We start from the raw sequence: 27,107 nt of genomic DNA, 5'->3' as shown, positions 1-27,107 counted from the left end.
AAGGAGATCTCATTTTACTTGAAGAGTTAAATGCATTGGACTATTCATATGGGTGTGGTAGTTATGCGTGGGAAAGGGGGGATGCGAACTACCGTGAGGAGGGAAGAGGTGCCATCATCTGCATGAGAGAGAGATGGGAAAACGGAAGCATGGCCTGTTGGTGGAGGCAAGCGATACGAAGGTAGGGGGATGTGCCATTTTGGAGAGAGCCGTGCTTGATCGACTAACTCACTGACTGAATGAATGACTCTGATTCAGTGTGCGCAAGGCGAACTCAGAGTTCGCCGTATTCTCTGTTGCAACTAATGACAACTTGCTTTGCCTTTGGCACGAGAGAGAGAGAGAGACAGACAGAGAGACAGAGAGAAAGAGAGAACGAAGGGTGCCATCGCCATTTTCTGTCAACTGTTGCCACGCCGTGCTGTTGTAGTCTGGACTCCCGTGCACCGCCACCTACCTTCTGTTTCTCGCCATAACCATCGCCTTCATCATCCGATCTTGAATGTGGTCATCTCTTATCAGTATAATGCCACCCAGATTGTTCTGAGCAATCAGTATTTCAGCCAAGAATCCCATTTTTTCCTCTGCCTAATCGAAGCGCCAAGAAGAGGATGAGGAACTACGAATCATAGACCCAAGGAGAGAGATAAGAGGGCATGTGAATCTCTAGGAGAGACAGAGAAGATCGACGTCGTATCATTGGTCTCATACAATCATCCTTTCATCAATGCCATGCTTCGAAATTGACCTGCAGTACAAATGGATCCCTGCTGGGTCACATCTATGCAAGAATCCATGGATATCTCCCCTTGTATAAAGGGGCCATCATCTTGGAGTAAGATGACATCAACCCGAGCATTCCGATGGCCTTCCCATTAGTTAATCATCACATGTAGATCATAGAAATCTTCTTTTAAACCTGACTCAAGAGGGTGTGAGTGAGACAAGAAGGAATTACAGAGAAAGAGGCTCCGTGAAGATTTGGTAGATCAAATTCCTTGTTGGACTATAAAGGACACGGTCTCCAAGGATGTGACGACGACCCGCGGTTTTACACGTAAGTGTCTTAATTCGTTTATCTAAAGTAAATGATATGGCATGATAATTTCTTTAGTTTAATATTTTTAAAATATGTCTTTAAACCTCTTTTCTCATGCTACATGGTTGTTTGTATTTATCTGAATTTGTTTTTATTTATTAAAAATAAAAAAATAATCGAAAACGCTAAAAAATGACTTAAAATTGTCATAAATAAATTTTCATAAAATGTCTGATTGAAAATTTATAAGTCCTGATATTTTTTTTTCTATAAAGCTTATAAGTCAGATAACTTACTGAATTTTTATCAGAATTTTTAAAGCTAGTTTGCTATATTTAAAAATTCAAAAAGAGTTATATTTAGAGAAAAAGCATAGTTTTCTTTTTTAAAAAAATGTGTTTTTTACTGATATAAATTATAGATTCCTAGTGAAAGATTGGAAAGATAATCTTTGATTTATTAGTGCATTTTTGTTGTAAGGGTTAAAGAAAAGAAATAATAATTTAATAATATTTTACTTAAGAAATGCTCGTATAAAGATATGGTGTTTTGGTTTTGAAAGGAGAGATTATACGCGGTGTGAACATTTAGGAAGCATGGGAAGTTACAAATAAAAAGTTTGACAACACTTTTTAATAATTAATAATGTTAGGTTGCAGTTATAAAATTTAGTTTAAATTAAAACAAATAAAATCAAACAATTTGATGATCGGATGGCATGGGGGAAAAAGCCTCAGCATCTATATTAAATTTTTACATGTTATTCATTTTACAACCAATTTCTTAAATACACGGAGTGGAGGGCTACTAGGACTCATTGATAAATTAAAGGGTGCTATGGGAATTTAAAATAAATTATGAATGTGGACATGTGAGAGTATGGAAGAACTTGTTTTATTCTGGTTGATGTTTAATAATAGAAAAGAAGGAAAGGATGTTATATTCGCAAAATGAATTAAAACTTAAATGGAGATATTTAAAGAGATTCAAAGGGATTTGTTACATGAAACAAACTTCCTAAAGTCAAATATCAAAACTTCCTGGATAAACCGCCACTAGTTGGCAGGAGAAATTTATGAGAAGCTGCTCCTGAAAGATGGAGGGAAACCGTAGTTATCTTAGGTTTAGCAATCTAGTGCCTAATACAATTTACTGAAGTGTAGAATACTTGAAGTTGGACTACTGCAAATAAAATGTCATACAATTAATGGAAGACTAAATCAAAATAGCATTGTTAGTAGTACCAATCACCTGTTAGTGCAAAAACTCTTAGGATTTGGCTTGTTGACCTGGGTAAAAGTGGCTTGGTCTTTGGCCAGTCATCCTCTATTCTCACATTCCAAATATTTTCTTGCAAGTGTACATTAGTTAGCCATCCCACTTTTACTTGCTTCATTTCATAGTGTACTGCTCTTATAACCGCATATTTGAGCTCATTTGGCTCACATAAAGCATCTAGATGAGACTTCATATAGACAACATCATTTTCCTCTAGCCAAGGAGGAATGCAATCGATGCAACCTATCTTAATCAAACGTGACCTTGGTCTCAAATCTTGTCTCATATGCGATGATATTGTTTCCATGTTGAAGTGGAATAAATTTGTGTAACAATGATTGTATTGGTCTAATACAATCCCATGAAAATGGAACAAAACCATTTTGCAAGACACTCATACCTGTAGTGGTATCCACAACTAGACTTTCATGGCCACTTTCAACCACAATACATTGTCTGTAGTAATAAGCTCCAAAAAATAGTTTCACTTCACCATTGCATTCAAACGAAAAAAATGATGATATGCATGCTTTCCAATGGCCAACATCTATGTCCACTCTAGAGTCTTCATCGCATCTTACCACCACTTTATCTCCCACTTTATAAACTTCTCCCTTTAGAAAAACCTTTTTATATTCTATCACTGTTTCCACCTCTATGTTGAAGCTATGATGAACATATCTCTTTTCTTCATTAGTTGCATCTCTGCGTCTTAACTTCTTTGCTCCTATGGTTATTCCCTTTGTTAGAGCTACTCTTTTGCATGCACAATCATTAGCCTTTTCTAAAAAACTCCATATTTCTTTTGCTTTCTCCACACATGATACATGCATGAGACCTGATGCATGCCATTGTGGACATTCATCGTACCTATTAGAATCCACTAAGTATCCATCAGGTGGTAGTAAAGCTTTGTGGAGTTCTCTTGTCATCCTTTGATACGGCATAAGTCTGTCACGTTGGTCTTTTGTAATTTGCATAAATATCCATGTAAATAATCTTCGTCTTTGGTAGTTTGCATAAGAAATCTCATTATCTTTGTTATTTGTTTTGATATTGACATATACTGAGACCATACGCTCATAAATATAACACCAGAAAGCATCATAACTACCATGTCGAATAATGTCATCCAAGATTTCTCCAAAACCTACTTTTAGTAAGGCAAGAAAATATATACGATTAAAGTGAAATATAATTGCTATATAAATGAAAAAACTAAGAAAATAAAAAATATTTATACCTGCAACATGTTCCAAAGGAGCTGAGTTTGATCCTAAGAGCTCCTCAGAGCTTACTCTCCATGAACCAAGCAATTCTCTCAAAGTGTCTATATTTTCTCTAGACCAACCATTGTCGCGAGTGTAGTTGTAAAAAGCATGAGCAATGTCTATCAAAATCAATCCTAGGTCATAGAATACCTTCGAAATACCTTCAATCTCACATAGTACATAAGGCAAACACCATTGAATCCACTTTTGATTTTCCTCAGCCTTGTAGCTCTCACAATACTTACTAGGATATCTTGGCCAACGACCATAACGAATAGAGTATGGTGTTACTTTAGTGACACGATGTGTTGTCTCATCAATTTTTACTTTCATCCTGTTATCCACAGTCCTTACTAGAGCACATATATATTTTGAGAACAAATTTAGAGCCAAAATATGCATCCAATCATATACAAGGTCCAGGGATAAATCAAAGCCATAGAGTTCATATAGTCTCCACAAGCATGATCTACCAGAAAGTCCCGCATCTTTCAAAATCTCTTCTCTTTCTGCTTGGGTGAGGGCTTGCTCTGCCATAGTCAAAGAACTAAGCATTTCATTAGTTGATCTTTTAATTGGTCTATATCTCAATTGGAATCTATTTTGATCATAAAAGTAACATCGTGAGCCCTCACCCTCCAAAGTGGCTATTGCTTTGTCTCTACGACAAAACGATTGACCACCATCTTTGAAAGATCCAATCTTGCACTGAGCTAGATGGTCTCCAGTTACCATCATTAGCATAGCACGTGCAATGAATCTTCGACTAAGAGAATTTTCATGCTCAACAATCTGTGTGACTGGATAATTGAAGTCTACTTCAAATCCATCAACAAATAGACTTTCTAATTCATCTATTAATGGCTGCATGAATATGTGAAAGAGTTTACTAGAGCTTCCAACAACTTTTTTGCAACTAAATGGAATAAATAAAACCGGTATAACTCCAATAAAGGAGCTCTTTCCAACATTGAGAATTTTGATTTCAACAACTCCACAATTCTTATGGGTTGTCTTTGAGGCTTGGAATCCATCCCAATGTAATAACAAGGCAAAATTGCGTGGATCACCCTATTTATCACAAAACACACCATATTTTAGTAACCTGTATCAAATTTCATTTATATTAATTAAAAAGATGAGCATGATAATAAAGTGTACCTTACAAATCCTTTTGTATCCATGTATATGAGTTCGACATGATTTGTAGATAAACTTGTAGGCACTCTCAATATCATCCCATGAATGATCAAGCAATGGCGACCTTTGGGTAGAAGGCCAAGCTGTATAGACTTGTTTGCAATGCATGTTATTACATATCAATGGAAGCTCAAAGTACGATTCAGGATTCCAAAAATCATTTACACTTTTGCATTTTGTACCATCCCAAAACTCATTTATTGTAGAATCACAAAGTGTATTCTCCTGTATTAACCATTTGTTTTTATTTCTCCACATTTCCAACAATTCATGGCATAGAGTTCTACTTCCAGTTAGTAGACGCAATTGTTCTCTAATGGAGACATAGTCAAAAGAGAGCATATATTTTCTCGGTAGAGAACACTTGGAACACTTTTCACAACATTGTGAACAATCACGCTTTAACTTCTTCCTTCCTCCTTTTCTGGTGTTACACAAGCATTCAATTGTGTCTCTAATGTAGTTATCCTCCTTGCTTGGCTAATAAAGCAATGGTGCATGAATAGAGCTCTCACTTCCTTGGCATACCCTGTAATGTTGGGAGTTAACCATACCTAGCCATGTGAACATGATACCAAGTTTCTCCCAACAAGTAGGAATATTTATACCATTCAAGTCTCCATCCCATGTGTTAGGCATTTGCACTAGTAGTTTGGCCAAGCTTGGCATATATATATTGTCCATATGTGCTTGGGGGGGATTAGAACTGACCATATCACCAAAAAGAATTTTAAGCATTTTATCTTGAAACTCAATTGAAGCTTTATGCTCATCCCAAAGTGCTTGCAATTGAATTATTCTTTGAACGATTTTGTCAAATAAAGATGGTTCAACATCATCCATATCGAACGCTTCATGTTGTGGTTCCACCTCATTATCCTCCCTTTCGTCTAAATTGTCAATCTCATCTGATGGGTCATTATGGACCTCATCTCCCATGTCATTATGCTCTAGTAGAATGTCATCTTGTGGTAGTCCTTGAGAGTCACGTAAACCAAGATTAGTAGTGAGACTCTTAAATCTTTCCTCAATTTTCATGTGTCTTGCATATGTTGAGTGAGGAACCATACGTCCACCTCCACAATATGTTCTGCATGTACACCACAAACGCTTGCGTCTAGGCAAAGAGTGAGATGATGGTTGATCCATAGGAGGGTTATCTTCACTCATAGGAATATCATTGGTAGAGGCATTTTGACCTTCTTGATGAGCTAGAACTGATGAATGTATTATCCCATTCATATCGTTGCGACTGTGTGCATAGTAAGTTTGTCTAGTAACATTCTGATAACCAAGGGTTGAATGCCTACACTTATAATTGCATTGACATCTCCTTAAATTATTCATTATGGCTTCCTGAAACATAGACATAAATAAAAAATAATCAATCTATATATTAAAGTTACATATCAAAGGTGGAAGATTGATATGCTAAAACATATAGAAAAGTTGATTTATACTTTAGAAAAGATAAATACTTCTCAATAAGTGTATGAACTTAAAGCACATAAGTGTACAAACTAATTCATATATGAAGCTACTTAGTAGTCTGTCACAACAGTTATCCCTTCTGTGTGTGGTTTTACAATCTTCCTTATCCACACTTATGAAATGACATATTCATATTGGACTAGACTAGGAAAACTAGAGATATGGTCAGATACACAAAGATCAGTCCATATGGGGGCCAATTTTACTTAGCACTAGGAAATGTAAAATGCTGACAAGCATTGAATTTGAGGACAAGTCAACATTATTTTATGTAATAACTAACCATGAAGACCATGACCATCGTGTAAAGCACAACTATACTAAACATACAAGTAGGTTGATACATCTCAAAGAGAGTGTATCTCATATTATTAGATGCAAGAAAAGTGGAATTTTTTAGGAAACTCCACCAAATAGAAAACTTGATGAGGAAAACTTGACCTACGATATAGATAAGTAAGGAATGTGAAGAGTTAGTAACCCAGGAGTAGACACCATATGAACAAAAGAAGAGTATCCCATGAAAGATTTACATAAAATCAAGCAAGACACAAAGTGGATTGGTGAAGGATGCATAAAATTAGGTCTCTAACAAGATGGATATACAAGAAGCTACTAAAATCTCAAGTCTACAATGAAGGAAACCACCAAAAGCCAAATGTAAAGACCCCTATTGAAAAAGAACTTGTGGAAAGAACCACACTAACAATGATACTAGGATTTTTTACAACCCTAGAAAGAGTAAATCTAGTTACTCAAGGCAATCTCAAGCATAACTTTATATATGTGACATCATGTTTTATTGGTTCACAATAACTCTTATGCTATTAGGAGCTTCATGATATGATAGATCCCTCACCCAACACTAAATGACTTGTAAGTGAGATGTGCCTTGTGCCACAGTACTTAAGATAGCTAGGTAGATAGATAGGAAATACATAAATAGAGAAAGAGGCACATGAAGATAGAGAAAATATACATGCATGTGTGAAAGAGACCTCGTGCTTGTACTAGCTTGATCAGGAAAAAGGACAATAATTTCCTTGCAAAGCATCCCACCAAAAGTTTCATACATTTAAGAGCTTAGAAACTACAATTAGGTTTATAAATCCAAGTGAAATTTACACAATATTCTTAGTGAAAATGATATTGACCCCTATCTAGGTTATAGTTGTTTCCTATATTTAATTGGTATGTTTGGTATAGTTGTGCTTTACTTGTAGATGATGACCATGACCATGAAAGTACTCCTAGCAACCTACTACAAATCAAAACATATCGCAAGACTTATTTACAAGTATTCATTCTAGTATGAATTAAGGGAGGGGAGGGAGGGGGGTCAGGTGAAGGGGGAGAGAGAGAGAGAGAGAGAGAGAGAGAGAGAGAGAGAGAGAGAGAGAGAGAGAGAGAGAGAGAGATGAAAAGATAGCCATGCATGAGAGGTCAATATATCTTTAGATTAAATTAGATGTTCATGGGTCCTTTCAGGCCTAGCAACACAAGTTAAGAACATTGGTCAATGTTTACATTGAGTTTACACTTACATCTATATGCTTAATAATCTTAGGAGCCCACTACACTTGTTTAACATGGCATTGCACTCTACATGTGATTAATCAACTTCTGTAACACCAAGGTAACACGTATAGAATATGTGGATCCATGCATATATATGTGCATGTCTTTGAAGAGGGAGTGAGTGAGAGTACTTTAAGAACAAGGTTTCATAAATGCACGAAAGCTAAACCTTAGATCAATTAACTAAGTTTCACTCACATTAATATTTACTCATTGACTAAGACAAATAGAAAGAAGATGCTCAAACAAAAAGTTGTAACGACTATTGACTAGTATTGAGAATAAGAAAGAGAAAGAAGTAATGAGTATAGACACATGCGGGTGGCTTCTTATTAAGAAAGAGAAAGAACTAACCTTAACTCAGTGACTGGGAAGGTGCGCCCTGCGCCGACGGAAAGCTGTGCGACTGGGTGGATCAGAGGGGCCCCCTGCTGGCCGCATCTTGTTCACCCTACTAGCCTATCGAAGGGAATTCAAGCCTTTTGTTGTGGATGAGCACCCAACCGTCTCATCTGCATCAGTGCCATCATCAAAAATATTGCCAAGAAGGTCAGTGACATCATCGTCATCACTAGTCCAAACTTTCAAAGCTCATGCTAAATCTGGCCAGAATAACAAAGGATTAGCTGGAGGACGACGCCATATTGCTCATCAATACAAAAATTATAACCACAGAGCCTTAACGGCAGGGTTATAATGGACCCAATACGTTAAGGCTGCAGAGCCTTAACGGCAGAGCCTTAACGGCAGGGTTATAATTGACCAATGTAAATGCCATATTGAAGATCATGCGCCGAGACGTACCGTAGATGAAGCTGCAGCACCATTCCGTGTTGATTATAATGGACCCAATACCCATCCACCCACGAACAACATACTAATTAACTGTCTGGATAGGTCCCTCCAAAGTCGATGTTGTCGTTGGAACTCGATCAACTTTTTGATCAAATGATCTGTACTGCCCAGTCCTCCTTCCCCTCCTGGGTCTCTCCACAAGCCAGGACGCTTATCGACAACAAGCTGCTTACTGTGGACCCTCGGAAGCGCATAACCATCCATGATCAGATTCGACGGGACCCATGGTTCTCAACTAATAACTCGTTATATGTTTCCCTGGCTGATATTGCCGCACTGATCCATGACGCCGAATATTGTGGCCGAGTATGCCGTCCATGACAGTCTGTGGCTCTAGCCGACAACAAGTCCAAGTTTTCCCTCTCGGTCTTCGATCTCGCTAACCCGGCTATGCAATCGCTAGTGCATTTTCCTCCAACTTCTACTCCTGCTGTGATACAGAGCAAAATGTTGGTCCAAGAAACCTCTCTCTCTCTCTCTCTCTCTCTCTCTCAATATTGGTTGAGTTATAACAGGTCTCCCTCAAAATGGCGGCAAAATGAACGTTGCTACCAACCCTACGCATGCATACTAAAAGCACATTAAACCCCTTAATAATTTAATGAAATACATAATGTCTCCCCCTTTTTCATTCTATTATTAGACCTTAATAAAGGATGCATCATCTTGCATATGTACATATGCAGTTATGCCACCAAGTCCATTTGACATTGGAATATGTCTTTGTCGGGTTGAAATAAAATCCACCATAATCTCATAGCCGCTAATCTCTTAGCCATGCAAAAGCACGTGACGTATTTAGTCCTTCCCCCCAGTTCGCAAACATTTGTGTAGCTGTCCCCTTGGATCAAATATAAAAGTAATATTACTCTCATCAAGCTCACCAATAATGAAAATTAGATTTTGGTGTTTCTTGGTAAAAGATTACATTTATATAATGGATCAATGTTTGATACCTACATGCTTACACAATGTAATTCTATATTGGATTTTGATGTTTCTTCTTTTACATTGCACATGCTAAAAAGAAGAGTCTTCACCCTTTGGAGATTCTAAAAATAGGCAAGTAGCTTGTAATCAGAGTCATCATCATCAATGTCATGAAATTCCAACTATAAAATGCAAGTGGCTCCTCACAATCTCATGAATCATGTCATTAATTTTGGTGAACATATGCTTAGTGTTTTTTGTAACAAAGTAACGATCTCAAGTCCTCTCTTAGATTTGAGGAGCTTTGAGAAAGACAACACAGAAGTTTTTATAGAGGAGATTGGTATGTACATTATAAAGTTGACTTATACTTAGAAGACAAAGTTCATTGCTAGATGTCATCATTAAAGTAGAAACAGATGAGTGGTTGCAAAAGAGGAGGCATTTTGAAAATAAAATTAACTTTGGATACTTTTCAATGTTTTTAGCCTCCTCTTTGCACTATATAGAACTCCACTAGATCCTCTAAAACTTGTGGATGAACTCAATTGTACTAATAATAAATTTAAAACTAATACATATGACTTTCCCTATTGTGTATTATGGAGATGTCATATGTGTTGGGTGAAACGATGATGACGAGGCTACTTACCTAAGTGCCAAATAAGTTATTTGTGCAATAGAAGCCATAACATCTCAAGAAAGTGCAATTCTTCCATTAGTAGTGCCCAAACTAGTAATATAAGGTAGCCTATTTTGGTTTAAATTTTCTTTCCAATCAAAAGCACCCTCAATCCAGGATTCCTCTTGAATAGTGGTTTTCTCTTTTGTGAAGATCCATAGCTTGCCATGTGACTTTAGATGCATTGGCACCAACCTATTTTCCCCAGAACAACCCTCTTCTACTTGCGAATTAATCATTCAGACCGGCCCTAGTTTCGATGGCTACAACCCTACTTGCTTTTTGTATGAAATTACTACCGCAACACTTTATAAACCAAATGGAATCAATTTCTATCTTCAAACCTTATGGAGGTGATTGAGAGCAATCATGGTGGTGTAGGTTCAAGCTCCCGGGTGAGTGAGTCTTTGCCTAGATGCCCTCTAGACCTCTATTATAGGGTTCTTACAAGGATTTGAGGTCCAGCAAGTCAAGGGGGACTAATTACAATCTTGAGGGACAAACATAATGATATATTTTATCTTTCATGCGATGATCAATGAATGTGATGCAAGTTTGAATCATGTCACATCTCACATCTAGAAAGCCATCAACTCGGGAAAATAGTATGATGAAATTAAAACCATTCATGATATGAAAATCCTATAAAGAGGTTTTTCTCTCAAGGATCAGGTTTTTCGATTTTTGTTGGAATTATTTTGCAACTTTCACCAACATCTAACACAACCTTACATCTTCCAATTGGCACACCACAACTCAAGTGTGAGTAATTGTTGGGAAATTTCTAAGGCAATTATCTTGATTCCATTGTAACTCAAGAGACTCCTCAACATTCAGAATTCTTTGTATTTTGATTTCTTTCCCAATTGTTGGGCCATTGCTAAGGCACACTACAAGGGAATGGGGCAATAGCGACGCCGATTAACAACGGCGGATATCGGCGTCGCTATATGCGTCGCTATTTGCGTCGCAAATATCGGCGTCGCTATATGCGTCGCTATTTGCGTCGTATTTACGACGCAAATAGCGACGCATATAGCGACGCCGCAGGGAAAAAAAGCGCGGCCGAAACCAGAGCGCCGTTTTCATTTTGTTTTCTTCGCCTTTTGAGAGCGAGAGCGAGAGCGAGGGAGAGAGCGAGGGAGAGAGCCAAGGCTTTGTGGGAGAAGAGGAGGAAGAGACTTACCGCCGCCGCCGCCGCCGCCGCCACCGTCGTTGTTCGTGAAGGAGAGGAGGAGCACTCGTTGCAAAGAGAAGCCGCCCACGCTCGCCATATCTCATTGGTGAGTCTCCCTCTCTCTTTCTTTTACTTGTTGAAGGTTTAAATCGTTCTCTTTTGTTTGTTTAGGAGAGGAAATGAAAGAGAAGGACAGGGAGAGGGAGAGAGAGTGAGAGAAAGAGAGGGAGAGGGAGAGGGAGAGAAAGAGAGGGAGAGTGCATTCTCTCTCTCTCCCTTTTGCTTGTTTAATGTTTAAATTACTTTCTTCTTTGCTTGTTTAGGAGAGGAAACGAGAGAGTAAGAGAGAGGGAGAGGGAGAGGGAAAGAAAGAGAAAGATAAATAGAGGAAGAGGGAGAGGGAGGGGGAGGAAATAGGAGAGGGAGAGAAAGAGAAAGAGAGGGAGAAGGAGGGAGAATGCATTCTCTCTCTCCCTCCCTCTCCCTTTTGCTTGTTTAATGTTTGAATCACCTTATTTTTTACTTGTTTAGGAGAGGAAATGAGAGAGAAAGAGAGTGAGAGGGAGAGGAAGGGAAAGGAAATGAGAGAGGGATAGAAAGAGAAAGAGAGGGAGAGTGCATTGTATCTCTCCCTCTCCCTTTTGCTTGGAGGATGTTTAAATCACTTTATTTTTTGCTTGTTTAGGAAATGAGAGAGAAAGAGAGATAGAGAGGGAGAGGGAAAAAAAGAGAAAGAGAGGGAGAGGGAGAGGAAGAGGGAGAGGGAGGGGGAGGGGAAGGAAATGAGGGAGAGAGAGGGAGAGGGAGAGGGAGAGGGAGAAAGAGGGAGGGAGAGGGAGAGAGAGGGGGAGGGAGGAAATGAGAGAGGGAGAGAAAGAGAACGAGAGGGAGAGGGTGAGGGTGAGGGTGAGAGAAAGAGAGGAAGAGAGGGAGAGGGAGAGAAAGAGAATATTTTTTGCTTGTTTAGGAAATGAGAGAGAAAGAGAGATAGAGAGGGAGAGGGAAAAAAAGAGAAAGAGAGGGAGAGGAAGAGGAAGAGGGAGAGGGAGGGGGAGGGGAAGGAAATGAGGGAGAGAGAGGGAGAGGGAGAGGGAGAGGGAGAAAGAGGGAGGGAGAGGGAGAGGGAGGGGGAGGGAGGAAATGAGAGCGGGAGAGAAAGAGAACGAGAGGGAGAGGGAGAGGGTGAGGGTGAGAGAAAGAGAGGAAGAGAGGGAGAGGAAGAGAAAGAGAATATTTTTTGCTTGTTTAGGAAATGAGAGAGAAAGAGAGATAGAGAGGGAGAGGGAAAAAAAGAGAAAGAGAGGGAGAGGGAGAGGAAGAGGGAGAGGGAGGGGGAGGGGAAGGAAATGAGGGAGAGAGAGGGAGAGGGAGAGGGAGAGGGAGAAAGAGGGAGGGAGAGGGAGAGGGAGGGGGAGGGACGAAATGAGAGCGGGAGAGAAAGAGAACGAGAGGGAGAGGGAGAGGGTGAGGAAGAGAAAGAGAGAGGGAGAGGGAGAAAGAGGGAGGGAGAGGGAGAGGGAGGGGGAGGGAGGAAATGAGAGAGGGAGAGAAAGAGAATGAGAGGGAGAGGGAGAGGGTGAGGGTGAGAGAAAGAGAGGAAGAGAGAAAGAGAGGGAGAGGGAAATGAGAGAGGGAGAGGGAGAGGGAGAGGGAGAGGGAGAGGGAGAGAAAGAGAAGAGAGGGAGAGGGAGAGGGAGAGGGAGAGGAAGAGAGGGTGAGAGAAAGAGAGGGAGAGGGAAATGAGAGAGGGAGAGGGAGAGGGAGAGGGAGAGGGAGAGGGAGAGAAGAGAGAAAGAGAGGGAGAGGGAGAGGGAGAGGGAGAGGGAGAGAAGAGAGAAAGAGAGGGAGAGGGAGAGGGAGAGAAAGAGAGGGAGAGGGAAGGGAAGAAAATTTAAGATAATATACGTATTGATAATGGTATGCAATGTGCTTTGCATACGGCCGCGTACTTCATCAAAATGAACCCAAAATTATTGTTATAGAAAAAGAAACCCTTAAATTGAGTATAGGATAATTTCTCTCAGGTCTTATGACTATGAGTAGAATTGATTGAAATAAATTTTATTACTATAGTTATAAAATTTCATAGATGGCGCGCATTAATTTTAAAATGGATTACTTATACTCAAAGCCGAGATATAACAAAAAATTATCTACCGGGATAAACAAATCGTTGAGCATGATACAAGGCCGAGATATAACATTGGATAATCTCTCGACTACTATATACAATGCAAGGTTTATGGTCAACTTGCAACTTGACGTACATCTCCATAAAGCTATCCATTTAAGCCTTGTTTGCTGTAATGTAGATAAGATGGCAAACGAAGAAGGTCCTATTGTTCAAGACCGCGAGTCGTATCTTAATCAGCGTGTCCCATGTCCTTGCTCTCAATGCAAGTTGGCAATTAGACGAAAACGCCGATTGTCTATAGAACACGTACGACGATTTGGCGAGTTTCAATCTGAGATCATTGATCAGGCGATTGCAGACTTTCAGCAAACGGTACGGTAATTTGAAGTTAGCATTTTTCATGCATTGTACTCTCAAGCTAATTGAAAACCATACACAATAAGATTGGGTCTTGTTGGTAAATTTTGTATCCAGGGGGGTGATGTCTCGACCCAAGGGGGAGTGCACCCTTTGCGGCCAATTAGAAGAGTTCGTGGACGTGCGATGGATGGATTGCAGGAGCCAATCGACCACTCGCAAGGCCCATCTATACCGTCAATGCCAGAGGAGACAGACAACCTTCCCGACTTGCCTACAATCTTGGAGCCTGAGATGGAGGCAATGATCGATGCATTGATTCCCATGGATGTTGAGACATCTGACCCGCTCAAAGAGGAAGCATCCATACCATTATATGATGGGTGCCGAGTATCTCGGTTGAAGACATTGCTTGCACTCTTAAGTGTGCAAGCAAAATACGGTTGGAGCGATACGAGTGTGACTGAGTTATTCAGGTACCTTGCACACAGACTTCATTGTTTTTTTTTTTAAACATTATTATTGCAAACGTGGATAGATTTTTCAAGGTGTTTTATGATTTTTTCAAGTTATTGAAATATCATATATTGCCACCTGCAAACACCATGCCTGAGTCTCGTGATGATGCGCGACATGTTTTACGGAAGCTTGGCATGGACTACAATAACATCCATGCATGTATCAACGACTGCATATTGTTTCGAGATGAATACGAGAGTATGGAGACATGCCCAAAGTGTGGTGCTCACAGGTATCGACAGGACTTGCAAGGGCAAACCATCCCTCGAAAAGTCCTCAGACACTTTCCGCTCATCCCCCGCATAAACCACATGTTTCGCACGTCTGCCATGGCAAGCTTGACAACGTGGCATGTGCAGAATAGGTCCACGGATGGAGTTCAACGAATATCAGTAGATTCGCGCGCATGGAGCCACATTGACTCTACCTTCCCAGGCTTTGCGCGAGAGCCAAGGAATCTTCGGCTCGGTCTCGCCATGGATGGTGTGAACCCATTCGGTCTGCGCTCGACTTCTTACAGTGTGTGGCCTATAGTGCTTGTCAACTACAACATTCCTCCATGGCTTTCTACGAAGAAAGGACATCTCATCCTTAGCTTGCTCGTCCCGGGCCGCTACAAAGTAAAAAATATGGACGTGTATCTTCGTCCATTAGTCAATGAGCTTAAGATTTTGTGGGAGGAGGGGGTCACGGTGCAAGATATGAGCAGGCGCGATGGTCGGCGGTCAGCCAACATTCGAGCCATTCTCATGTGGACGATGCATGACTTTCCGGGATTGGGAGAGTGCTCAGGTGAGCAGACCTTTGTTCTCGCCGGTAATATCTATATTTTATTTCATTCAATCAAGTATTCACTAGGTCGTGGATCGCCTTGCAGGTCTCGTTACCTCAGGTTATCATGCATGTCCATTGTGTGGACCACAATTAGACTCCCGAAGGTCACGAACCATGAAGAAGATGGTATACCAAGGACACGCCGCTTTCTTGCCGGAGGATCATGAACTCAGGGAAGGTTTTCTTGGACGACCTCCAGCACGTATGAACGCTGCAAGCTGGTATGAGCTGAAAATGGTAAACCCGGATTCACATCCAAATGGAATGTGGCGGTTCTCAGTTTTCTACGAGTTGGCATATTGGACCCACTTACAGGTCAACCACTTGTTGGATCCCATGCATATTTTCAAAAATGTGGGCAGCTTGCTATGGGACCACATCACAGGAAAGAGAGACACTATAGGGGCACGAATGGATTTAAAGGAGGTAGGTAAGATGGAGGCGCTTTGGCCGCAGTCGAGTGCTGAAGGGGGAGTGCAGCTTCCTCGCGCTCCCTGGGTTTTGTCTACCAAAGAAGAGCGCATTGTGAAGCAAGTAATCAAGTCTATCCGCACTCCGACGGGTATGATGCGTTCTCTCAGGTCCGCATTTTCTAAAGATGACCAGATTTCTGGGCTAAAATCCCATGATTGGCATAAGATATGTCAGGTTTGTGAACAGAATGGATTTTAATTAGCGTGGACATTTTGAAATTTGAAAAGTGACCATTATTCTTAATGCTTTCTCATTTTTGGTAGTTTGTCCTACCGATCGCGATCGCGGGATGCCTAACTCCAGAAATTCGCAGGGCCATTTACAAGCTGTCGACTTTGGTGCAATGGATCTCACAGAAAGAGATTAAGACGTCCTCTATTGAATCCGCAAGGCGGGGAGCAGTCGAGACGGCCTGTCTCTTTGAGAAATACCTGCCCACTAGCATGCTCACGATACAAGTTCACCTTCTTGTGCATCTTGTGGATGAAGTGGAGATTGCTGGACCTGTCCATACGCGATGGATGTTCTTCCTGGAGCGCTTCATGAAAACCCTGAAAGGCTTTGTGCGACAACGAGCTCGTCCGAAAGGTAGCATGGCGGAAGGTTGGTTGGTGTCAGAGGCGTTAGTGCATATCTCACAATGGCTACCAACGGTGGAACCAGACAATGAAATGCTATGGACGCTGAAGGACGATGACAGGCTGACTGGAGATGTGGTGGTTGGAAATGGGGTAGAAAAAAGAATGGATGCCTCAATGGAAGAGAAGGTGAATGGCTTTTGTATGTTGCACCATGCCTCCGTGGAGACGTGGCTCGCCAAGTACCAGATTGCAAGGCAAGATCGAGAGGAAGCACGAGCCGAATTCTGACGCAGTACGCGTCACCGACCGATTCGATATCCCGAAGGCATGGAGGAGATGCCGCGGTTTATGTCAACACGATGGTTGCATGGAGCCTTGACCGCAGCATCCAGCGAAGGGAGAGAGGTCTCAATGGAGGAGTGGGAGTTCTCGAGGGGATGTAGTCCAAAGGTAATGAGGGGTTTAGAATGTGTCGTATCTAAATTTGCTTGCTACATCTAACTTGAGTGTTTCAATGTGCAGTACAAAATATATAGTGCAGCGTGGTCGCGCGGACGGCATTTTCGGGTGGAGCGTATTGACAAAATGCGCTCCACAATGGACTGTGGTGTCATGGCAAGGTTTGAGCAAGAGAGCCGGCGACGAGCAACGGATCCGAACACGGTTGTGGATGAGATGGAGTATTTTGGGAATTTGCAAAGTATTATTACGGTGGATTACCGTAGCTTCTCCATGATAATATTCGACGTGCAGTGGTTCAAAGTGGTACTTGGAGGAGCTGGCGCAACAGTTCGACGAGGTCCATCTGGATTTCTCGAAATAGATTCCGAAAAAAAATGGATGGATTTACGCGACACCTTTGTGTTGCCGGCCCATTGTGAACAGGTGCAACTAGGCATTTGCTTGCTAATTGTAATACGACATGGTTTATGTCACAATGGTTTGAAGACGGTTTGTAAGTGTTTGTGAACAGGTAATCTTCTATCCAAATCCCCGACAACCTCGATGGTGGTATGTTATACCTTCAACTTCATTCTTGGAGAATTGTATTACTCAATTCGTTGTTTAGATCTTCCATAAAGGTAAATAAGATATGCATTTTAAGAGGGATTTTTCAAAAATGATTTTATTAATGTGCTTTGTATAGTTTAAATTGATTATTCTAACATTATTTTTTTATCTATGCAGGTATCGACATTTTCAGGATGAGTCGAGGGATGAGCGATGAGGAGTTTCAGGAGATGATGGCACGTATGTCTCCAGATCAGCTCGTGAGATTCAGAGAGATAGCAGATCAGGAGCTGTCTCGTTCTTCGTCAGGACGCTCTGCTAGATCAGCTTCGGGGCGATCAGATGCTTCAGTTTCGAGTAGACGATCTCGACGCTCGCGACTTGGGCCAGAGGGAGGGACTGCGACTGCAGGAGGATCAGGGAGGTGCTGCTGTGGAGACACGGACGCAGTGTCTCCGTCTCATCGTTCAGCTGGAGCTCGGTCACCGCCAGGATTTGTCACACCTGTGGGGACGTCCACTCCAGTTACTCCGGCTTTTGCGCAGCCGTCGGCAGATGTCACGCCTTTTGGTGGCACTCCTTTTGGTGGCACCCCCTCTGGTGGCACTCCTTTTGGTGGCACACCCTCTGGCGGCACCCCTTTGTGTGGCACTCCGGGAGAGGGTACCCCCGTCGGTACACCGGATGTTCAGGGATCTCCTGGATATGCCCAGGAGCGTGGATGGAGATGGGAAAGGGCCCATACACGGCACACTCCTAGGGATTATGGATACTTAGTGGATGGCAGGTCAGGAGCCATCATCATGAATGATGAGGGGAGGAGGGTGATGGCTCGCATGAGGGAGTTGTGCCAACAAGTTTTTCGGCACAACGTCCTGGATCATTGGAGGAACATACCGGAGGGGAGCAAGGAGTACATAGTAGCATCCTTGCACGAGGAGTTCCCGGTGCCAGCCGCAGTGGATAGATTCTCTACGGGCTGGATGATGGATTGCATGCGTGCATACATGTCATATAGATGATCCGATGCACGCAAGGCAATCAAGAGTGGGGCTCCAAAGCCCGAGTGGTTAGATGCAGACGACTGGCACCGACTGAGGGAGGAGGCTACAAATTCGCCAGGATGTTGGAGTCAGCAGCGGGAGGCGGCGAGGGCACAAATCGAGGCCGGATCGGTACATCATCTTGGGAGTGGCGGCCACAGGACATATTTGGAGGACTTTGTAAGATTCTCTTTTGTTTTGCTTATTTGTTTTTTTGAGATATTCTTTGTACTGACAATCATGTTTCTAACAGTTAGCATTTTGTTTTCTTTGCAGCACTCCATTACAAATCGCGATCCGCAAGGCCTTGAGACTCGATATGCGGAGAAGCACGGTCTCAGATCATTGATCGACCGATTGTATAGACGCGGCGGCCCAGTAAGTCACTCATCTTTCTTGTCCGTAGTTACCATGAGATATTTGAATGCATTATTGTATGGTGGATTGATATGTTGTTTCTTTTTCTGCAGAATCCGTTTGATGCTCCTTTGCGGCGGGACGAGCTTTCGGGGGACGAGGATTTGTAGCTCGCCCTTGGATCCTTAGAGCTCACATACCTTTAGTTTTTAGTCGCCCGATCTATGTAGACATTTTCTATGTATTAGTGATATTGTTTTATGATTGTACCAATCGTATTTTATGCGATATCATGTATTTATTTCATCCATCAGTTTAATGATTTCAGTATACATTCTTTTTGTTTGCAAACGCTTTGTGTGAAGCAGTGCAGAAACTATTTTGTATGGCTCTCATACAGCACACTGTGCTATATGTGGCAGGGCAGCTTGCTGCCCTACCACAAATTTTTTTTTTCTCTGTTACCGTCGCTATTTTGCGTCGCAAAATCACTGCACGCGTCGCTATTGCCGTCGCTATCAGCGTCGCAAATTCTCTGTAACCGTCGCTATGTGCGATGCATATAGTATAGCGACGCATATAGCGACGCACATAGTGACGCATATAGCGACGATTCTATGGCGTCGTCAATAACGATGCTTTTTGCGACGACGGGGGCAAATTTTGTTGTTTGTATTTTCGTCGCTTTAAACGTCGCTATAAGGTCTATATCTTGTAGTGGCAATAATCTTGACTATAATAGCTTTAGCTATTAGGATATCCCAAGATGTTGGGCCTATCCACCACAAATCTACTAAAGTATGGTAGGTTGCCACCCAATTCTTTATAATGATAGCCCATAGTTGTTGTGCATCCAACCTGTTAAGTAGTTGAAACACCAAGAAATATGTTCCCTCTTTTGTTTTCATTAATCCAAGTCCTTTTGACCTCTCAACTATTAAAAACTCCCATGCTACAACATGCTATCAATATTTGTTTCCTTCATGTTCGAGTTAGTCTCCATATTAAAAGCCATCCTCGCTGACCTACATATTTGAATTTTAAGTTGTCCATACTTGCATTGTCACCCCTCATGCCAATCTCAAGAGCTAGGTACCTCATTTCTTGAAAAAGTTTTGAACCTCCACATTATGTGCCTCAAAAGAGCATCCCTCTTCTTATATTCCCACATTACAAATGCATAGTTGTTGTGCATTGAACCTCTTAAGTAGTTGAAACACCAAGGAAACAATGATAGCCCATAGTTGTTGTGCACCCAACCTCTTAAGAATTTGAAACACCAAGGAATATGTTCCCTCTTTTGGTTTCATTAATCCAAGTCCTTCTTTTGACCTCTCAACACTTAAAAACTCCCATGCTACAACATTCCATCGATATTTGTTTCCTTCATGTTTGAGTTAGTCTCCATTTTCAAAGCCATCCTAGTAGACCTTTATTTGAATTTTAATTTATCCATACAAATGGCAAGAGGTTGACAAATTGCTGAAGGTTCAAATAAGAAATATACGCCTCAGCTATCTATATCAGTAAAAACATGCAAAAAATTGATTGTTGAATATATTATATGCAAATCAAGAGTAGCTATACTAACAAAATTGCCCACTTCTCATGTCCTTTCTTCCTAGAAAATTAAATTGGATCCGAGAGCACATAATCTACCTTCAATAACCACCAATACCTTTCATGGCTTCATTAGCACATGAAACCCGATGGGATCCATTTTCATCTCCTAACGCTATAATATTGAAGCAATTGAGGCACGCTTCAGAAACCACATAGGCACAAGTCGTACAAAAGCTCACATGCCATAACCAGAATCAAACTCTATTCCTATTTCACACACATCCATTTTCTCTCTCTATGATGTATTTTGATTGGTGTAATTCAATTTTATCTGTGGTATCTTTGATAACTATATTGCATGAGATGTATTCTCATCACCATATTGGGATTGTACTACTTTTGATCATTGTATGTTGGATTTAAAGATTTTAGTCCCCCACAAGACAAAAAGTGTGATTTATGAATAGACTTGGAATAGTGTTTTGTCTAATCTTGGATAGATGTACTAGGTTATGAATAGACTTGGAATGGCACTCTGATGGCTAGACATACTAGGTTATGGATGTAAAGAGCCAAAGCTGACTTGTGGACCTCATCACCTTGAGGAACACTGTTGGCATAGGAAGGTTTCATAAATGCCCAAATGAACAAACACCTTAGAATGCATAAACCGAAAGAAATGAAAGGCGGATCAAACATGATTTGGGTGCTCCTAATTTCAAATTTGTTTGGATGCTTGCATCATGCATTTGATCGGTGGTAATGGCTAGCCACTCCTTTTTGTGTACTATAGAAAACTATCCACTCACCTCCTGCTTGTCAAATTTAGCAACACTATGATAGTTCTATCTCCCATTGAATAATTGCAACCTCAATTAACAGCTTTGTTGCACACATTTGTCCCTGAATGAATATGAAATGACCCTTAGTTATTCTAGAGTATTGATCCAAATGGCAAACACTTTTGTCTTAATTTGTATGGTTAGGTCCCTTACGAATTACATGGACATAGCTCAAAATGGATGTTTTCTAACATCGTCACTCTAGAATGAGTTGTGATAAAGAAGTAAAAGTGGAGTTCTTGTCTATGACTAGGGCCCCACCCAAGCTTATAATGCTACCCTTAAATTCATTTGGAGAATTTTTCTATAACAATTACTTAAGAGTGTAACTCCTCCTCTCTAGGGACCTCTAAAAGTTGGTCCATAAGGGGCCTTACTAGGAGATCCCAAGGTCTTTGAATTATCTAGAGTATACAACATATGTGTCCTGCTATTTTAAGAACTACTAAAGGAAGATTAAGACTCTTGGACACATGTTATCACTATGGCACTCAAAGGCAAGTGTCATCTTGCTCATTTAAAGAAGTTATACAAATACAAACATTTTCTCCTAACAAGAGTAATAGGATATCTAAAAAAAATTGGATCATTTCAACCATCTAGTCATTAGTGGATACACTATAACTATTCAAAATCTTGATGGTTTCTCATCCAAGGCTCATAGGGTGCTAAACCAAGATTATGTTTACATTGGCATGTCCAAGCTTGCAAGGGTGAGTATTTTACTATTGTTCTTAAATTAACCATGATCTGTAGACCAATTCGTGCAAGGAGTGCATGAAAACCTATAAGGCTTTTAATCCAAACATTGCCATGTGTGCCATTATACAATATCCTATGTCTACAAGAAATATTAAAACATGTGCATTAAATGGTTACGTCATCCAAAAAAGTTAGAGAAAAGAGAGTAATATTGCACAAAATAAGTATGTAACTACTTGGTTTGAGGCCTCCTTTTTTTTGCAACATGGTGGTCATTTCCAACATTTAGTGCTACGATAAACAAGCCCACAACTATATTTAGATATGGCCTTTTGACTAAAAGTGAAGAGGCTTGCATGTGTGTGTATCTATGTGCATGTGTATGCATGTGCACACATGTTCATGTGTGTATGTGTGCACGCATACATGCAAACAGGTGCATGCAACATGTTCATGTGTGTGTGTGTGGGGGGGGGGGTAGAAAATCTAGGTTCACCTCCATATGGTTACTTTCAATTTTATTAATTTTTATATTGTGTTTACGAGCTAGATTAAAGCTTGAATTTCTTATAATTTCCTATACATTGAATTTTGAGAGAAGGTAGAAAATTCTCTATGTACTTAAAGTTCCCTACTATTACAATTAGGAAGTGTCATTCTTATATAATTCTTTTATATAGGGAATTTTGAGAGAACATAGGAAATCTTCGTAGTGACCTATGTTTCCCTACAAGGAGAAGTAGGGAATTACGTTCATGTATACTCTTATATAGGAAATTTTAAAAGAAGGTAGGAAATAGTCTATATTGACCTTTAATTCCCTACTATTAGATGTGGGGAATCTCATTCCCTAGTTTTATATAGGGAATACATGCATACACACACAGGAAAAATTGCAACATTTCCTACATTTCACAAGATTTCCTATATAGGGATTGATTAAAAGTCCCTTGTGTTAGTATAAGCTAGGGGTACTTCTTATCACAAGCGTTCTTCCGGTTTTAATCCGATTAGCCCTCACTACCATATTCTTTCTTCATCTCATCACTGTTTCACAAGCTGTTCAAATGAAACTAGCACTATTACATTACAGGGTCATGAACCAATTAGCTGATGATGTCCGCCTCCGGTGGGGTTTCTGTTCCTGATGATCTTGCAGGGAGAAGGTGGTCATCCCAAGTACGAAACCGTATATCACGTTCATTGGTTCCGGCAGAGACGTCACGACTATTACTTGGGGTGACACTGCCTAGAGCAGCGGGAGCACATTCAAAAGTTCTAGCGTGGCCATCAACGCCGACAATTTTATTGCACGTGATATTTCTTTCAGGGTAAGATGCATCTTAACAAAAAAATGTTGCATGGAAGATATCCTATGGATAATCATGCTTGCGGCAGCATGCTTGCTCGCTAACACATGCATCCTGATTTTTGAGTTGCACCACAGAACTCTGCTCTTGCTCCCACTCTATGGGCGATAGGCAAACAAGCAGTTGCCTTGCGTATATTGGGAGACAACGCGTCGTTCTACAATTGTGGCTTCTACGGAGCACAAGACACTTTGTATGACCATGCTGGCAAACACTATTTCCAAGGTTGCTTCATTCAAGGATCCATTGACTTCATATTCAAAGATGGTCTATCTTACTATGAGGTAATCTCTAGTGCTAATAAGCATGACCTATTGGATCAAAGCCAACACTAGGCTTTAAGAATACCTCCATTCAAGCATCAATTGATTAGAATACTCTTTACAACGTCCCAATGTCATAAGGCTACCATCATGGGTAATTAGCATATAAACCCACGACATTCTCATGGATTAATCCTTGAATAACTTTGAATAAATGGTGCATTCATGGGTAAAGTATGACACTTGGATTCTACAATATCCTCAGATTAAACATGTATTGCTTTAAAATTTACAAGGTTGTGAGTTGCATTCCATAGCTACCAGTTCAGGCTCCGTGACAGCACAAAACCGACAAAAGCCAGGAGAAAACACTGGCTTCTCATTTGTGAATTGCAAGATTACAGGGTCCGGCATGATCTACCTTGGAAGGGCATGGGGGCCTTATTCTCGAGTGGTCTTTCTCTACTCTTACATTGACAACATCATCATGCCTGCTGGATGGAATGATTTCAGAGATTCAAGCAATCAAAAGTGAGTCCCAGTGTGCACATATACACATACACACATGTAGGCATATGCACCCATGCACATGTGTACACACACACACATACAAATTTGTATGCAGACACACACAAGCACAAACACACACACACACACACGTGTGCGTGCCTATGTGTGTAAAAAAAACTTCCCTACCCACAACACACATACCCCCACATAAATGAATCTTCTTGATAACTATCCTATTAGCACATGCATTCATATGTATGTAGAGACACATACACATGCATGTTCATACACACACACTCACACATCAACATAATATGAGAATCTATGTAGTACTTAAACATTTAGTTTTCCAAATCGATTGAAATGAGATTATGACTAGATTTCATGTCAAAATCATAAAGTCACCTAGTTCTATCCCCAAGTGTTCAAGAATTTAGAATGTCAATTATTAAAATTCTGTGACCTACATATGTGGGTTGAAACTCAATTTTCACACCTCACCTACATACATGGAAAAAGAAATCGCAACAATGTAGTATGTAAGAAACCCTACAGAAATTGCTTTATTTTGTGCTACAAGAATATTATCGAACCTTCCTAGGTGTTGCCCACTTCAAAAGGTCAAAATTGCAAAATCTAACATTTGTCCTATGACAAGAAAGTTAAGGCCAAACCCAATATAAAATATTTTTGCTACTGTTAGCTTTCATGATCACCATCCAAGTGCAAAGCTGAGGTTTGTTATTGACATTTCATGCAAGTGCTTGAATACTTATCACACTAGTCATAATATTGGGTTGGAACTATATTTATGCCCTCTTTATGCCATTTGTGCTTGTGCTACTAGTTCAATAAACTAATCTTAATTAGTTTTTTCATGATATAGGACAGCCTTCTATGGAGAATATCAATGCTCTGGACCTGGGGCCAACACGAAGAATAGGGTTGCATGGTCTTACCAATTAACTGCTACACAAGCAGCTGCCTTTGCATCCCTAAGTTTTGTGGATGGACAATTGTGGGTCCAATCATAGAACTATAGCAATCACCTACAAGATTCAATTACAAAGTGTAGCATTATTTTAGGGGAATTCCAATTTGCCACCCTATTCAATCATACATTTTCCTTTTTGGACATATAGTATTGCTCCCCATATGTATCATGCCATAGATCATGTTTATACAAATTAAACAAGTATGATAGTGAGAAATTTTTAGAGACATGCTCAACAAGATTCTCAACATCATTCTATCTATGAAACTTAAAAGTAGTTGTAGTGATCCAACAATGGGGTATATTATCTTGTCCATGTCAACCTAAGAAAAAAGTTCATTGATCATATCTATTTCTAAGTATCTAAGCATTTAAGGTTCCATTTTGTGCAAACTTATCATAGAATGGTGTGACAATACCACAAGTTAATTTAAATTAAGAACAAAAAACATAAATAAGCACTGTAATTTTGAGAAACTATAACAATAGTATCTATGCATTAGTTCAAGTATTTGATTAGTATTATACAACTATTTACTTTTGTTGTTGGTAGAACAAATGTGTAATGGATACATCTTTTGAGCCATCAAGATAAAATCATTGAGATTGTGGCTTAATTTTTAAAAGTAATGGGCTTTGTCTACTCCATACTCAAAAGCCTATTCTAAAACCATTTACACAACCTTGTACTAGAGTTCAAGCTAACAATTGAAGGAAAAACAATGATCCAAATTGAGTCCAAACATGAGCTACTTCCCTTTGCAATGGTACATCTCGATGCCACCTATGCACCATCATCAGCACATCAAACTCAATCATTCATAAAAGGCTTGTTTACAAGGCTATGAGCTTGCCACCATGAGAAAGTTAGAGGTTTCATGCTTTGCCTTTTTTATCTTACAAGTATCTTTAGATGAACCCTTGTATGGACCAAATAAGATGTGCAAATTAAATATGCTTAGTGCTCACATTACATATTAAAGAGTAAGAAGATACTCCAAGGGTTGACACCATTTTCTTTTAGCAATAACCATTCTTGTGGCCACAAGAATAAATCACACGTTAATTCAAAAGTTAAAACATATGTGCTAATTTGCACTGTACCTAAAATTTCATTGAATAATATACTGACACATGCTTTAACTTGAAATTTCCTAGTTTTAAAAATAATAATATTGCAAATTCATTCATGGCCCAAGCTTAGGAGTGTAATGTATTAAATATGTTGAAGATAACACTGCCATTATTCTAAGTAATACAAGCCCATCTATTTTCTTTGGCACATTGTGGGCACTTAGATTCCCATGACTAGTGAACACATCAATTATATTATCATCCTCATTCATACATGTGGAAAAGAACCAAGTGCAAATTCAAAGACCATGGTAAGCACATAAAATGTTCAACAAAACATAAAAGCGTTTGAAATCACACTTGTAGGTAGACTTCATAGCACACTTGTAGGGTAGATGTCATACCCAACCCCCCTCCCTCCCTCCTCCCCCCCCTCCTCCCGACCGCATGCCATGTGCCCAAGGGAAAATAAAATCTTCAAAGGATACCCCTATCGTGTGTGTTTAAGCACCTCTAAAGTGGCCCCTTGTATACATATATGAGGTGATTTTGGTATCCCCTTTTAATTGACTACTCTCTATGTGTAACTTTTTTATCACACCCTCTAATGTAGAAGATTATGCATACATGCATCCACTCAGTAGGTTAGAAACAAAATATATTCATTGATTAAATTGTGTGCTCAAGGTATATTTTAGCCCCAGTGCAAAGAAAGCAAAAAGAAAATGTAAAAAATAGGGCAAAGCAAAAAAAGATGGCTTGACTAAAGAAATCAGAGGAGAAAAGGCCAAAAGTGCAAGCATAACCTTAAAAGTTCAATGCAAGTGCAAAAGAATTAAGGCACATTTTAAATGCAAAGGTACACCCTAAATTTTTGTAAGAGTCTTGTGCAATTTGTAAATGTAGACGGGCATGGGCAAAGGTACAATGTATATAGGAAGGAAATAGAAAAAGAGGATCTAGGCTAAAATGACCAAT

At 40.2% G+C, this 27,107-nt stretch overlaps 1 pseudogene; it reads left to right on the top strand.

The window, feature by feature from the left end:
- LOC148023403 (putative pectinesterase 53) overlaps positions 1-25,229 on the top strand; it is a 52,688-nt pseudogene extending 27,459 nt beyond the window's left edge.
- Positions 25,230-27,107: the final 1,878 nt, after the last annotated feature.

The sequence above is a fragment of the Lygodium microphyllum genome, chromosome 16 (assembly GCF_053477565.2).
Source record: "Lygodium microphyllum isolate KBCC chromosome 16, Lygodium_microphyllum_v1.1.10, whole genome shotgun sequence".
NCBI classification, from domain to species: domain Eukaryota; kingdom Viridiplantae; phylum Streptophyta; class Polypodiopsida; order Schizaeales; family Lygodiaceae; genus Lygodium; species Lygodium microphyllum.
Note: the sequence above shows the minus strand (reverse complement) of the source record. Positions and strands in the feature narration are given on the sequence as shown.